This window comes from Heptranchias perlo, unplaced genomic scaffold (assembly GCF_035084215.1).
Source record: "Heptranchias perlo isolate sHepPer1 unplaced genomic scaffold, sHepPer1.hap1 HAP1_SCAFFOLD_50, whole genome shotgun sequence".
NCBI lineage: Eukaryota > Metazoa > Chordata > Chondrichthyes > Hexanchiformes > Hexanchidae > Heptranchias > Heptranchias perlo.
In genome coordinates this window covers 466,338-478,572 of record NW_027139516.1, presented here as the reverse complement: position 1 = coordinate 478,572, position 12,235 = coordinate 466,338, and the positions used below count along the sequence as shown (strand labels likewise).

The following is a 12,235-nucleotide window of genomic DNA, read 5'->3' as shown; positions in this document are numbered from 1 at the left end:
GGGGTGCTGGGGCCTCTGCAGCGTCGATGTAGAGTGTGTGATGATTGAAGTTATCAAGATGGTTGCTTTACACATGGTATGTTGTGCAATCATCCTGAAATATCTTCAATATCCAATACAAATTGAATTGCAAACCTGACGGACAAACACTGGAAAACAAGTCACGTGTGAACGCAAATCATCTCGGACCCGTTTTTAGCCTCACGGCACTTCAAATAAAGTGAAATAACTTTGCATTGAAAAGATTTGGAACTTGCATCTGTGCCTTTATCTGTTCCATTTCTTAAAGTTGCTGGCGTCTGATGATGTACACGCCTCTGCTCCCTCTATTGAACAAGAAAGGAGGTGTTTGACGTTGACGGGACCTGTTGGTTGTGAGTTCATCCTTTACATTGAGTGGGTTCGCGTCCTTGAAACGGCGTCAACTTTAGCCCAGCGGTGAACTTCGCAACAAACAAGTTCGACACCGTCTCACCGCGGGCACTGACTGACACGTTTATCGTTATTTCTTTCAGACCGAAATAAATAGGAACCGTGATTTTAAATTTGCACGAAGTGATTTTTAGGTAGTCGCCTTTAAATGTTTCAAAGGCGACTCCGAATTTATGATAGTCCGCCATTTCACCAGCCGTGTTGAAAACAAAACATGTCTCTAACTTTCGCGTCTTTTTTCGAAAGGCAAAAAACATATTTCCCGTGACCTCTGAAGGATGGACAAGTACATTTCAGAAAGCTGAATCAAGTTCACCAGCCTTTTAATCCGGAGTCAGACCTTTGCGCCACGCACTCTGAAGACAGGCTCCTGGATGTTATTATATTTTTTGAATGTTTCTCAAACACCGTTTCATATATTGGTTGAATGGATGAGGCTTATCAAATCTCCGCCAGATCCCACCGGGAATGAGACAGCATTGGAAGCAGCCTTCACCCCCAATATCACGCTGGCATTCATCGCCTGCTCTCAGCGGACTGCATTAACAGGGCTTGGAGATATGGACTTTGTTCACATTTAATCACCAATGTGAATCGTTAAATATTTCATCATTTTTAATGGGGACAACGTTTCAAAATATTTCCGCCCGGTTTCGAACCGGGGACTTTTCGCGTGTTCGGCGAACGTGATAACCACGACACTACGGAAACCTGACACCTCCAACCTCGTGATAGGGATATAACCCCTCAGCCAAACTAATTTCCGTATTACTGTCCAGGAGCTCATTTCACAGGGATCCATTTACTGCGCTGTATTTCGGAAGGCTGCAGAGAAGGATCGGTGGAGATGGTCAGGCAGGGAATCCCAGAGCATCGCGCCCACACAGACATTTCACTGTTTTTTTTTCATGTGCCTGATATCCGACCGCAGTGTAAATTATGGCGAATCAGGCATGCTCAGGTGACATTGTTCACAGAATGTTTTCTTGCAGCCAAATCACACATTAGAAAACTTGAAATGAGATGAAGAGATCGGAGCCATTTAAAGTGCTCCCAGTTACTGCTGATCAGGAATTAAAACCTTGCACCGGCTTCAGGTCGATCAGAATGAGGCAATGAATCCAAAAGTGGGACGAAAAAGGTGCAATCTTCGTCCCTGGGTGGGCTCGAACCACCAACCTTTCGGTTAACAGCAGAACGCGCTAACCGATTGCGCCACAGAGACCGTCTGGTCCTTTTTCTTGCAAGATACACTAAAGCAGCGTGTCACCGAGCCAAAGTTACATGTTGCAGCCACAGAAATGCAATTGTCCACTATCAGTGTTACTTTTCCAGAAATAAAAGATGGGACATTGCTTGTGGAAACATGGAAACGGTCTGGTCTCGCTCACAGCGTCGATATCACCGACAACCAGCTCTCCTGCAACCGGCGCGCCCACCGGTGCTTTGTCTGTTGGTTCGTTGCACTGTGGGAGATCCTTCGCCACACTGACTGCAGCGGTTTAAAAAGCCGGCTCACCACCACCTTCTCAAGGGCTTTTTGGGATGGGCAATAAATGCCGGCCTCGCCAGCGACGCCCACATCCCATGAACGAATAAAAAGAAAATATTCTGAGCGTCCTGATGCTGATGTCAGGTTTTGATCCCTGATCTGCAGTAACTGGGAGCTGAAATATTAATTGTACCGAATGCAAACACTCCCTGATATATTTAACACTCTTACATGCCTTCCCTGCTGGCCTCGTCGTTCGGCTTCGGTGTTTTCATCACGGCGGCCTGGGTTGGGAATATGCTGTTACAAAAAAGAATTGCCAATTTTGTCGAATCACAGCAAACTTACGGCACAAAAGCAAGCCATTCGGCCCATCCTGTCCGCACCGGCCGGAAATGAGCTACCCAGCCGAATGCCACTTTCCAGCACTCGGTCTTTAACCTTGTAGGTTACGCCACTTCAAGTGCATATCCAAGTATTTTTTTAAATGTCACGAGGGATTCTGCCTCGACCACCCAGTCAGGCAGTGAGTTCCAGACCCCAAACACCCTCTGGGTGAAAAAAATTATCCTCAGCTCCCCTTAAATCCTTCCACCAATCATTTAAAATCTATGCCTCCAAGTTATTAACCTCCCTGCTAAGGTAAATAGGTCCTTCGCCTCCACTCTGTCTGGGCCCTTCATAATTTTGTACACCTCAATTAAATCACCACTCAGCCTCCTCTGTTCCAAAGAAAACAACCCCTGACTATCCAATCTTTCCTCACAGCCAAAATTCTCCAGCCATGGCAACCTCCTCGTAAATCTCCTCTGTACCCTCTCTCGTGCAATCGCAGCTTTTTTGACCAGTCTGTCATTTGGGACCTTGTAAAAGCCTTGCTAAAATCCATGTAGACGACATCAAAGTACTCCAGGTGTGTTCTCACCAAAGCTCTATTTAATTGCAGCAAGACTTCCTTACTCTTATACTCCAACCTCCTTTCAAAAAGGTAAACATACCATTTTTCTTCCTAATTGATTGCTGTTCCTGCATGTTAACTTTCTGTGAATTGTTTACAAGTTCACCAAACTCCCTCTGAATACCGACATTTATTGGACTCTCACCTTTTAAAAAATATTCTGCTTTTCTATTCTTCCTACCAAAGTGGACAATTTCACATTTTCCCACTTTATCCTCCAACTGCCACCTTCTTACCCAATCACTTAACCTGTCCACCTCCCTTTGCGTCCTCCTCACGGCTTACTTTCCAACCGACCTTTGTATCATCAGCAAACTTAGATACATTGCACTCGGTCCCCTCATCTCAGTCATTAATATAGATTGTAAACAGCAATTGCAACTTAAATTGTCCGCCCAGGATCGAAAGCAGGGCCGTTCGCGTGTAAAGCGAACTGGTAACCGCTGCTGACTTATACTGGGCAGAGGGGAACTGACCAGTCACCTCTCTCTGCTCTGATTGGGACATTTTTACTTCTCTTTAAACAACATCTCTCCTGTCCCACACTAAAATCATGGACCAGAATCATAGACTATTACAGCACAGAAGGAGGCCATTCGGCCGTGTTGCCGTGCCTACTCTTTGAAAGAGCTGTCCAATTTAGTCCAAAAAACCCAGCCTTTTCCCCGTAACCTTGCAAATCAGTTATCTTCAAGTACCTGTCCAATTGCCTTTTGAAAGTTCCTATGAAAGCTGCTTCCACCACCCTTTCAGGGAGTGGCTACCAGATCGGAACAACCCTCTGTGTGAAAAAAAAATCTCCTCATTTCCCCTCTAGTCCTAAAAGCTCACAATCCTTCTCCACGGATGACTTTTTACAAACATTTCATTCATCAAAACCAAACAAGATACTCTGGAAAATGTCTTCATTTTCAAGTAATTAATGTTCCGAAGGAGCTCCCTAATTTCCCTCCCCTTTATGAATCAGATCATTCTCATCCGGATCTTTTTCCACATGAACCGGCCTCCCCTCCCAGGGGCTGAGTTCAGAATCTTCGAAGGATACAGCTCAGAAGCAGGCCATTCGGGCCATCGCGCCCGTGCCTTATCCAACAAACCATGTACCAGATTCTCCTGAATTCCAGGGTGTGGAACGAAAGCGAACAACAAAAGCCCTGACATTCGACCGTGGAGGTACAGGCAATTCTGTGACAAACCGGTTTGTCTTTTTCCCGGTTTTTCCCTGTCTATCTGACTGCGTTTATCTCTGTGCGTGTGGAGCTGCAGGCTGATTTTGAATTCATAAGTGTGTTTGTGTATGTTTCGTGCAATAAATAAATGAGTGAATCAGACGCTTCTCTCCCTGACACTGGGGAACTAGTGAGGCAGAATTCAGAGCAGGGTTCTGTTTATTGTGAAAAAGGGAATGCAATATGAATTCCGGAATTATTCAGAATTCTACCAGCGCTAAAACCAAATGCGACCCCCGCCGTGATTTAAATACGCAGCTTTCTGATTTAGATTCAGACACGCTAACGTTGCGCTACGAGGTCTGATGGTAGCGATCGGGTTATTTACCTTTATGAAAGTTTCTCATGCACCATTTCATTTATTTCAGATTACCAAATCCCGCCCACTCCCACCGGGTCTCAGGCAGCCACAGAAGCAGCCTTCACCTGTCCGCGGCAGCATGACTGCAGCAAATCCAATGACACACACCCGGCACCCAGAATCATCACATCACAGGAAAGGAACTGCTCAAAATACATAACAGGACGGGCAGCATCTGAAAAAACGCTGAGACTTTCGGTGTTTGGACTTTGTTCAGGACTGCTAACAGGACGGTGTGAAAATTTAAACTATGGATGTGTATAAATGGATGTCATGCTTCTTTATAAATTGAGTGTTTAAGTTATGTGTGCCATTTATAAATTTATTTTGATTATTTTTACAATATGATATATCTTGTTATAAATATATATGATTGCACCTGTGACACTTATAAATACATTTGGGTGTAACTGCTTGGTGGTTATCATTATATCTCTGTGTATCTGTGTTATGTATTTGTGTGTAATGAAAAGTAAGACATAGAGAAATAAATATCCGGAAAATACATTTACAATATATACCCCACAAAAAAGGAATAACTAAAAGATATATCTAAATAGATTTGTAAGCAGCAGTCATGAAATGCATTTACATCTTACAAATCAGAAATATATTTTCAATCTAACACGGCTGCAGCCCAATATATTTATAACCATCTGTTGACAATGTATAAGTCGGGTTTATGGTTATCGAGTGGTTAGAATTCGGCGCTTTCAGCACTATGGCCCGGGTTTGATTCCCGGTCAGCGCATTTGTTTTTACAAAACAGTTCACTTAATTACGCAAAATTATACAAGTCTCTTAGATGATTCTTTCAATTACCATTAATAAACCCACAACTTTCTGGTTCACACTGAACGAAATGCTAACAAGTTTGCCGAGTAAATGTCGAAACGACGCGAACTTCTCTGACTTTCATCCCTTCTCATTTTACGCACTTTATTTTTGGAGTCTGCTTCAAAGTGTTCAGTGGTGATGAGACGAGGAATCTGGTGCAGCCGTTGTTGAATGTGAAAGGATTGCAGCCCAATTTACACGAGAGAAAGCTCGTGCCTGGAGGTTTGTGAGGAGCAAGTTCCAGCAAATTGTTTCTGTCCCGGGATTAAACCGGGAGTTTTTCGCGTGTGACGCCAACATGATAACCATTACACCACGAAAACACCTATTTAGTCCAGCCCAGGTCAGATGGAAGTGTTAAGGGAGAAAGTGAACTGCTGACTCCCACTTCTGGGGGATGTCCCAAAGCGCTTCATAGAGGTGTAATCAAAAACATGGAATCATGGAATCGCAGGAGTCCATTCGGCCCATCGTGCGTTGGCCAGCTCTTTAAAATAAATGGTGCAATTTTAAAGGGGGTGCAGGAACAGAGAGACCTGAGGGTATACGTACACAAATCTTTGAAGGTGGCAGGACAAGTTGAAGAGATTGTAAACGAAAACGTATTCGGAATCGTTGACTTTATTAATAGAGGCATAGAGTACAAAAGCAAGGAACTTATGCTGAACCTTTATAAATCACTGGTTAGACCCCAGCTGGCCATCACACAATTCTGCCCACCACACTTTAGGAAGGATGTCAAGGCCTTGGAGAGGGTGCAGAGGTGATTTACTAGAATGGTGCCAGGGATGAGGGATTGCAGTGAGGTGGAGAGACTGGAGAAGCTGGGGTTGTTCTCCTTAGAGCAGAGACGGTTAAGGGGAGATTTAACAGAGGTGTTCAAAATCATGAACGGTTTTGATAGAATAAATCAGGAGAAACTATTTCCAGTGCCAGAAAGGATGGTAACCAGAGGACACAGATTTAAGGTAATTGGCAACAGAGGTGAGATGAGGAGAATGTTTTTACGCAGCGAGTTGACATGATCTGGAATGCACTGCCTGAAAGGGTGGTGGAAAAAGATTCAATAATAACATTCAAAGGGGAACTGGATAAATACTTGAAGGGGAAAATGTTGCAGGGCGATGGGGAAAGGGAAGGGGAGCGGGTCTAATTGGATAGCTCTTTCGAAGAGTTGGCACGGGCACGATGGGCCGAATGGCCTCCTTCTATGATGTTTCCATGCTGTGATTCTATGTTACGGAGCATTTTCTGATGTAGTGGATATTCGGGGCAGAGGACCAAGTGGGGATTGAGCTCGACGGCAAGTGTATACAGTTCGTTCAAAGGACTGAAGCCGATGGTTTCATTCTTCCCGTCGTTTAGCAGCAGGAAATTACTCGGCCATGCAGGCGACTTTTTTTGTCTTCATTCATGGGATGTGGGTGTTAATGGCAAGGTCAGCATTTATTGCCCATCTCGAATTGCTCTTGAGAAGGTGCTGGTGAGCCGCCTTCGTGAACTGCACCTTTCATTGACTGTGTCATTGACGTTTTCTGGATAGAGAGAAACTATTTCCGCTGGTTGGGGATTCTAGGACTCGGGGGCACAGTCCAAAAATTAGAGCCAGACCTTTCAGGAGTGAGATTAGAAAACACTTCTACACACAAAGGATGGTAGAAGTTGAGAGCTCTCTTCCGCAAAGGGCAATTGATGCTAGCTTAATTGTTAATTTTAAATCTGAGATAGACAGCTTTTTGGCAACCAAAGGTATTAAGGGATATGGGCCAAAGGCAGGGATATGGAGTTAGATCACAGATCAGCCATGATCTCATCAAATGGAGGAGCGGGCTCGATGGGCTGAATGGCCGACTCCTGTTCCTATGGTACATTTCCCCAAGTGTCTGTTCTCTCCACAGTTGTTGAATGACCGCCTTGTGCTTCCAGCATACTTTCGTTTAAAGCTCGGTTCAGGGACGAGCCGGTGGGCGTCAAAACGTGCCGTGGATCGAGACCGGGTTGGTGATTGCGGGAAGAGCAAATCAACTGGGCCGAAAAATCAACTGCAGCTCAAGCGGCAAATAAAATAGCAGATGTCAGAAGTGGGATTGGAACCCACGCCTCCAAATGAGATTGCGATCTGAACGCAGCGCCTTAGTCCGCTCGGCCATCCTCACTGACAAATGATTCCCTCATTCGCCACCCTTTCCACATTGAGACCCCCCGCCAGGAGACAGTTTCACTCACTCCAGTGCTTGGTGAGATAAATGCTGCTGGAAAGGCTCGGTGAGCGGGATGCCACCTCCCCGGGTTTTCCTGAGCCTATTGCACTTTATTCCTATTGAAACACGGGAATATCCGCAATCAGGAGCTAAAAAGAATTAAAAGTTGAATCACAGAGAAAGGGAATTCCATGTTAAATCTGATAATACAACCATCAGAGTTCCCTGGTGGTCTCGTGGTTCGGATTTGGCGCTGTTACCTTCGTAGCCTCGGTGCGATTCCTGGTCAGGGAAGCAACTTTTGATCACTTGTTATATCAATCGCATGGAAGAGAAAAAAAAAGACAATCATTGTTTTAATCACCATTAATTAACCGATAAGGTTATTTTGCAGAATGAAAGGCCACTGAGGGAATTTGGAAAACTTTAATAATTTATTTTATGCGATGAACTTTTTATCCCTTCTCATTTTACACACTGTATTTTTAAGGGCTCGGTTTAAAATGTTCAATGCTCGTGAGACCACGAATTTGTGTTAAATTTAACAGGACCGGCTATTTCACAATGAGAAAATAAATTTGCCCCAACATAATGTTTCTGCCCGGGATTGAACCGGGAACCTTTCGCATGTAAAGCAAACGTGATAACCACTACACTACAGAAACCTCTGTTCAATCATCAGCCAGAAGTTCGAATGACTGCATTGATTCTCATTCATAACAATTCAATTGATCGAAGTTGCACAAGTCACAAAAGAAAAATGTTCATTTCAAAGTTATTAAACTCCCAAATGTGGCCTGCCTTGTTTGGACAGGGGATGACCCTGACGTCACAGCCTCAACAAAGCATATTCTCAACATTTCCATTGGGAACAGGAGGAGGCCATTCAGCCCCTTGAACCTGTTCCGCCCTTCAATGAGATCAGAGATGATCTGAACCTCAAATCCATTTTCCTGCCTTTGCTCCCTATCCCTCGATACCCTGACCCAACAAAAATCGATCGATCTCAGTCTTGAAAGCTTCAATTGGCCCCAGCATCCACAGGCTTTTGGGGGACAGAGTTCCCGACTTCTACTGCCCATTGTGTAAAAAAGTGCTTCCTGATTTCGAACCTGAATGGCATGGTTCTAATTTTAAGGTTATGTCCCCCTCGTTCTTGATTCCCCAGAGGAAATTGATTCTCTCTCTCTATTCTATCGAATCATTTAAAGATGTGAAACACCTCGCTCAGACTGCCCCTCAATCTTCTATACTCGGGGGAATACGAGCCGAGTCCATGCAGCCTGTCCTCATAATTTAACCTTTTCAGCCCCGGTAACATTCTGGTGAATCTGCTCTGCACCCCCTCCAAGGCCAATCTATCCTTCCTGAGGTGCAGTGTCCAAAACTGAACGCAGTTACTCCAGACGCAGTCTAACCAGAGCTTTATATAACTGGAACATAACTTCCACTTCTTTATATTCCAGCCCCTGAGATAAAGGCTCACACTCCGTTAGCCTTTTCAATTATTTTTGGACCCATCCGTTAGCTTTTACTGATTTATGGAAATGAACCGTTAATTCTCTCTGCTTCTCCACAGTTCCTAGCTTCTTACCATTTGGAAAATACCCTGACCATAGGTCCAAAGTGGATTACCCCACATTGAACTCCATCTGCCATAGTTTTGCCCACTCACTTAATCTATCAATGTCCCTTTGCAACTTTCCAATCGCATTCCACACTACTCACTGTACCACCTGATTTAGTTTCATCAGCAAACTTGGATAGACGACTCTCTCTTCCTTCATCTAAGTCATTGATAAATATGGTGACAAGCTGAGAACCCCGTTACAGATCCCTGGGGGACACCACTCATCCCATGCTGCCCATTGGAGGATGTATCCATTATCCCGACTCGCTGTCTCCTATCTCCGAACCAATTCTCTACCCATGTCAATGCATTGCCTCAAGTTTCATGGACTTTCATTTTTGCCAACAGTCTCTTGTGTGGAACCTTATCAAATGCCTGTCGGAATTCGATATAAATAATATCATAGGAACATAGGAACAGGAGTAGGACGTTCAGCCCCTCGTTCCTGCTCCGCCATTTGATAAGATCATGGCTGATCTGTGATCTAACTCCATATAACCGCCTTTGGCCCATATACCTTAATACCTTTGATTGCCAAAAAGCTAACTATCTCAGATCTAAATTTAGCAATTGAGCTGGTATCAATTGCCATTTGCGGAAGAGAGTTCCAAACTTCTACCACCCTTTGTGTGTAGAAATGTTTTCTAATCTCGCTCCTGAAAGGTTCGGCTCTAATTTTTAGACAAAATGGTGGCAAGTTCGCCCGACATCTTGGACAAAATGGCAGCAAGTCTGGCAATCATCTTGGACAAATTGGCCGCAAGTCCTTCACGGCTGTTCGACAGGAACAGAAGGAGGCCATTGAGCTCCTCAAGCCTTTAATATGGGAACTGAAGGCCATTCAGCCTCTGAAGGCTGTTACACAGGAAAAGGAGGAGGCCATTCAGCCCCTCAAGCCCGTTACATCGTTACTGGAGGCCGATCATCCCCTCAAGCCTGTTACATAGAATCAGGAGGAGGCCATTCAGCCCTCCGAGCCTGTTATACAGGAACTTGAGGCCAATCAACCCCTCAAGCCTGTCAAATATCAAAAGGAGGAGGCCATTTAGCCTTTCGAGCTGTTATCTGGGAACTGAAGGCCATTCAGCCCTTCGAGCCTGTTATATAGGAACTAGACGCCAATCAACCCTTCAAGCCTGTAAGATAGCAACAGGAGGAGGCCATTCAGCCCCTCGAGCACCTTAGACTAGATCTGTTAGCCAATCAGCACCTCAAGCCTGTTACACAGGAACAGCAGCAGACCATTCAGCCCCTCGAGCGTGTTATACGGGAATTGAAGGCAATTCAGCCCCTCGAGCCCGAAACATCAGATCTGGAGGCCAATCAGCCCCTCAAGCCTGTTACATAGGAACAGCAGCAGGCCATTCAGCCCCTCGAGCGTGTTATACGGGAACTGAAGGCCATTCAGCACCGCGAGCCTATTACACTGGAATAGGATTCGGCCATTAAGCCCCTCGAGCTTGTTGCACTGGAACAGGAGGAGGCCATTCAGCCCTTCGAGACTGTTATAAAGGATCTGGATGCCATTCAGCCCCTCGCGCATGTTACATAGGAACAAGAGGAGTCCATTCAGCCCCTCGAGCATGTTAATGCAGGAACAAGATGAGTCCATTCAGCCACATGAGCCTGTTACACAGGAACAGGATTGGACAATTCAGCTCCTCAACCTGTTCCGCCATTCAATTCGATCATGGCTGATCTGTATCTTAACTCCATCTACCCGCCTTGGTTCCTTAATTATTAATACCCATGCCTAACAAAAATCTGCAATCTTCGTTTTGAAATTTCGTATTCACCCCAGGCCTCAACAGAATGAAGTGCTTCCTGACATCAACCCTGAACGGCCGAGCTCTAATTTTAAGGTTATTCCCCCTTGTTCTGGATTCCACACCAGAGGAAGTAGTTTCTCTCCATCTACCCTATCAACTCCTTTAATCATCTTAAACACCTCAATTAGATCACCCCTTAATCTTCTATATTCAGGGGAATAAAGCCTAGTCTATTCAACCTGTCCTCATAATATAACCCTTCTAGCCCGGCTGTAATTCTGGTGAATCTGTGCTGCATTCCTTCCAAGGCCAATATATCCTTCCTGAGGTGCAGTGCCCAGTACTGAATGCAGTTCTCCAGATGGGCTCTAACCAGAGCTCTGTACAGCTGGAACATAACTTCCACCCCTTTATTTTCCAGCCCTCGAGAAATAAAGGCCAACATTCTATTTGCCTTTTTAATTATTTTTGTAACTGTCCACTAGCTTTTAATGATTTCTGTACTTGGACCCTAAATCTCTCTGCTCCTCCACAGTTCCGAGCTCCTCACCATTTAGAAAATTCTCTGATCTATCTTTCTTAGATCCGAAGTGGATGACCTCACATTTCCCCACATTGAACTCCATTTACCACAGTTTTACCCACTCACATAATCTCCCAATATCCTGGGAATGCTTGGTGATTTTGTTTGGTTGGAGAATGCTTGAAATCAGATTGTTATTTTTAAAAGATTCGAAATGATTTTTAACTTGTACAGTTTGAACAAGATCATTATTCCCCGATCAATAAAATGTCTGTGTTTTTCAGATAGCGGCGACAGTTCAGAGATAGTTGCCTTTTTGTCTACTTTAATGAAGTGAAATTTTGCAGATTTAAAATCAGCTGTATTTCTTAGCTTGAAAAAGCAGCTCCTCTGTTGGTGAGGCTTCATTCCCAATGTATCAGTGTTTCCGCTTATCCTGATATCATTGCAACATTTGAAGGGTTCCAGCCCACTCGTTCGATCCAGTGCCGAATAGTGCTTGCTCTTCAGCGGGTGCCGCGGCTCCGGTTCGATTCCCGGTCAGAAAAGCAACTTTTGAACACTTGTTATATTAGTCGCATGAACTAATTGAAAGGCTGTGGCAAGAAAAAAAAAACGATCATTGTTTTCATCACCATTAATTAACCGATAACGTTATTTTGCAGAAAGGCGACTGAGGGAAGTTTGAAATCATTTCTTTTGTGCGATGAACTTTTTATCCCTTCTCATTTTACACACTGTATTTTGAAGGGCTCGGTTTAAAATGTTCAGTGCTCGTGAGACCACGAATTTGTGTTAAATTT

The 12,235-nt window shown here is 44.5% G+C and overlaps 2 non-coding genes across 2 annotated transcripts; both read right to left on the bottom strand.

Annotated features, from left to right (window-relative positions):
• Nucleotides 1-1,583: 1,583 nt before the first annotated feature.
• trnan-guu (transfer RNA asparagine (anticodon GUU)) lies at nucleotides 1,584-1,657 on the bottom strand. The gene has a single exon. It is a non-coding gene; the product is annotated as a tRNA-Asn (tRNA).
• Nucleotides 1,658-8,102: 6,445 nt separating this feature from the next.
• On the bottom strand, nucleotides 8,103-8,175 carry trnav-uac (transfer RNA valine (anticodon UAC)). The gene has a single exon. It is a non-coding gene; the product is annotated as a tRNA-Val (tRNA).
• Nucleotides 8,176-12,235: the final 4,060 nt, after the last annotated feature.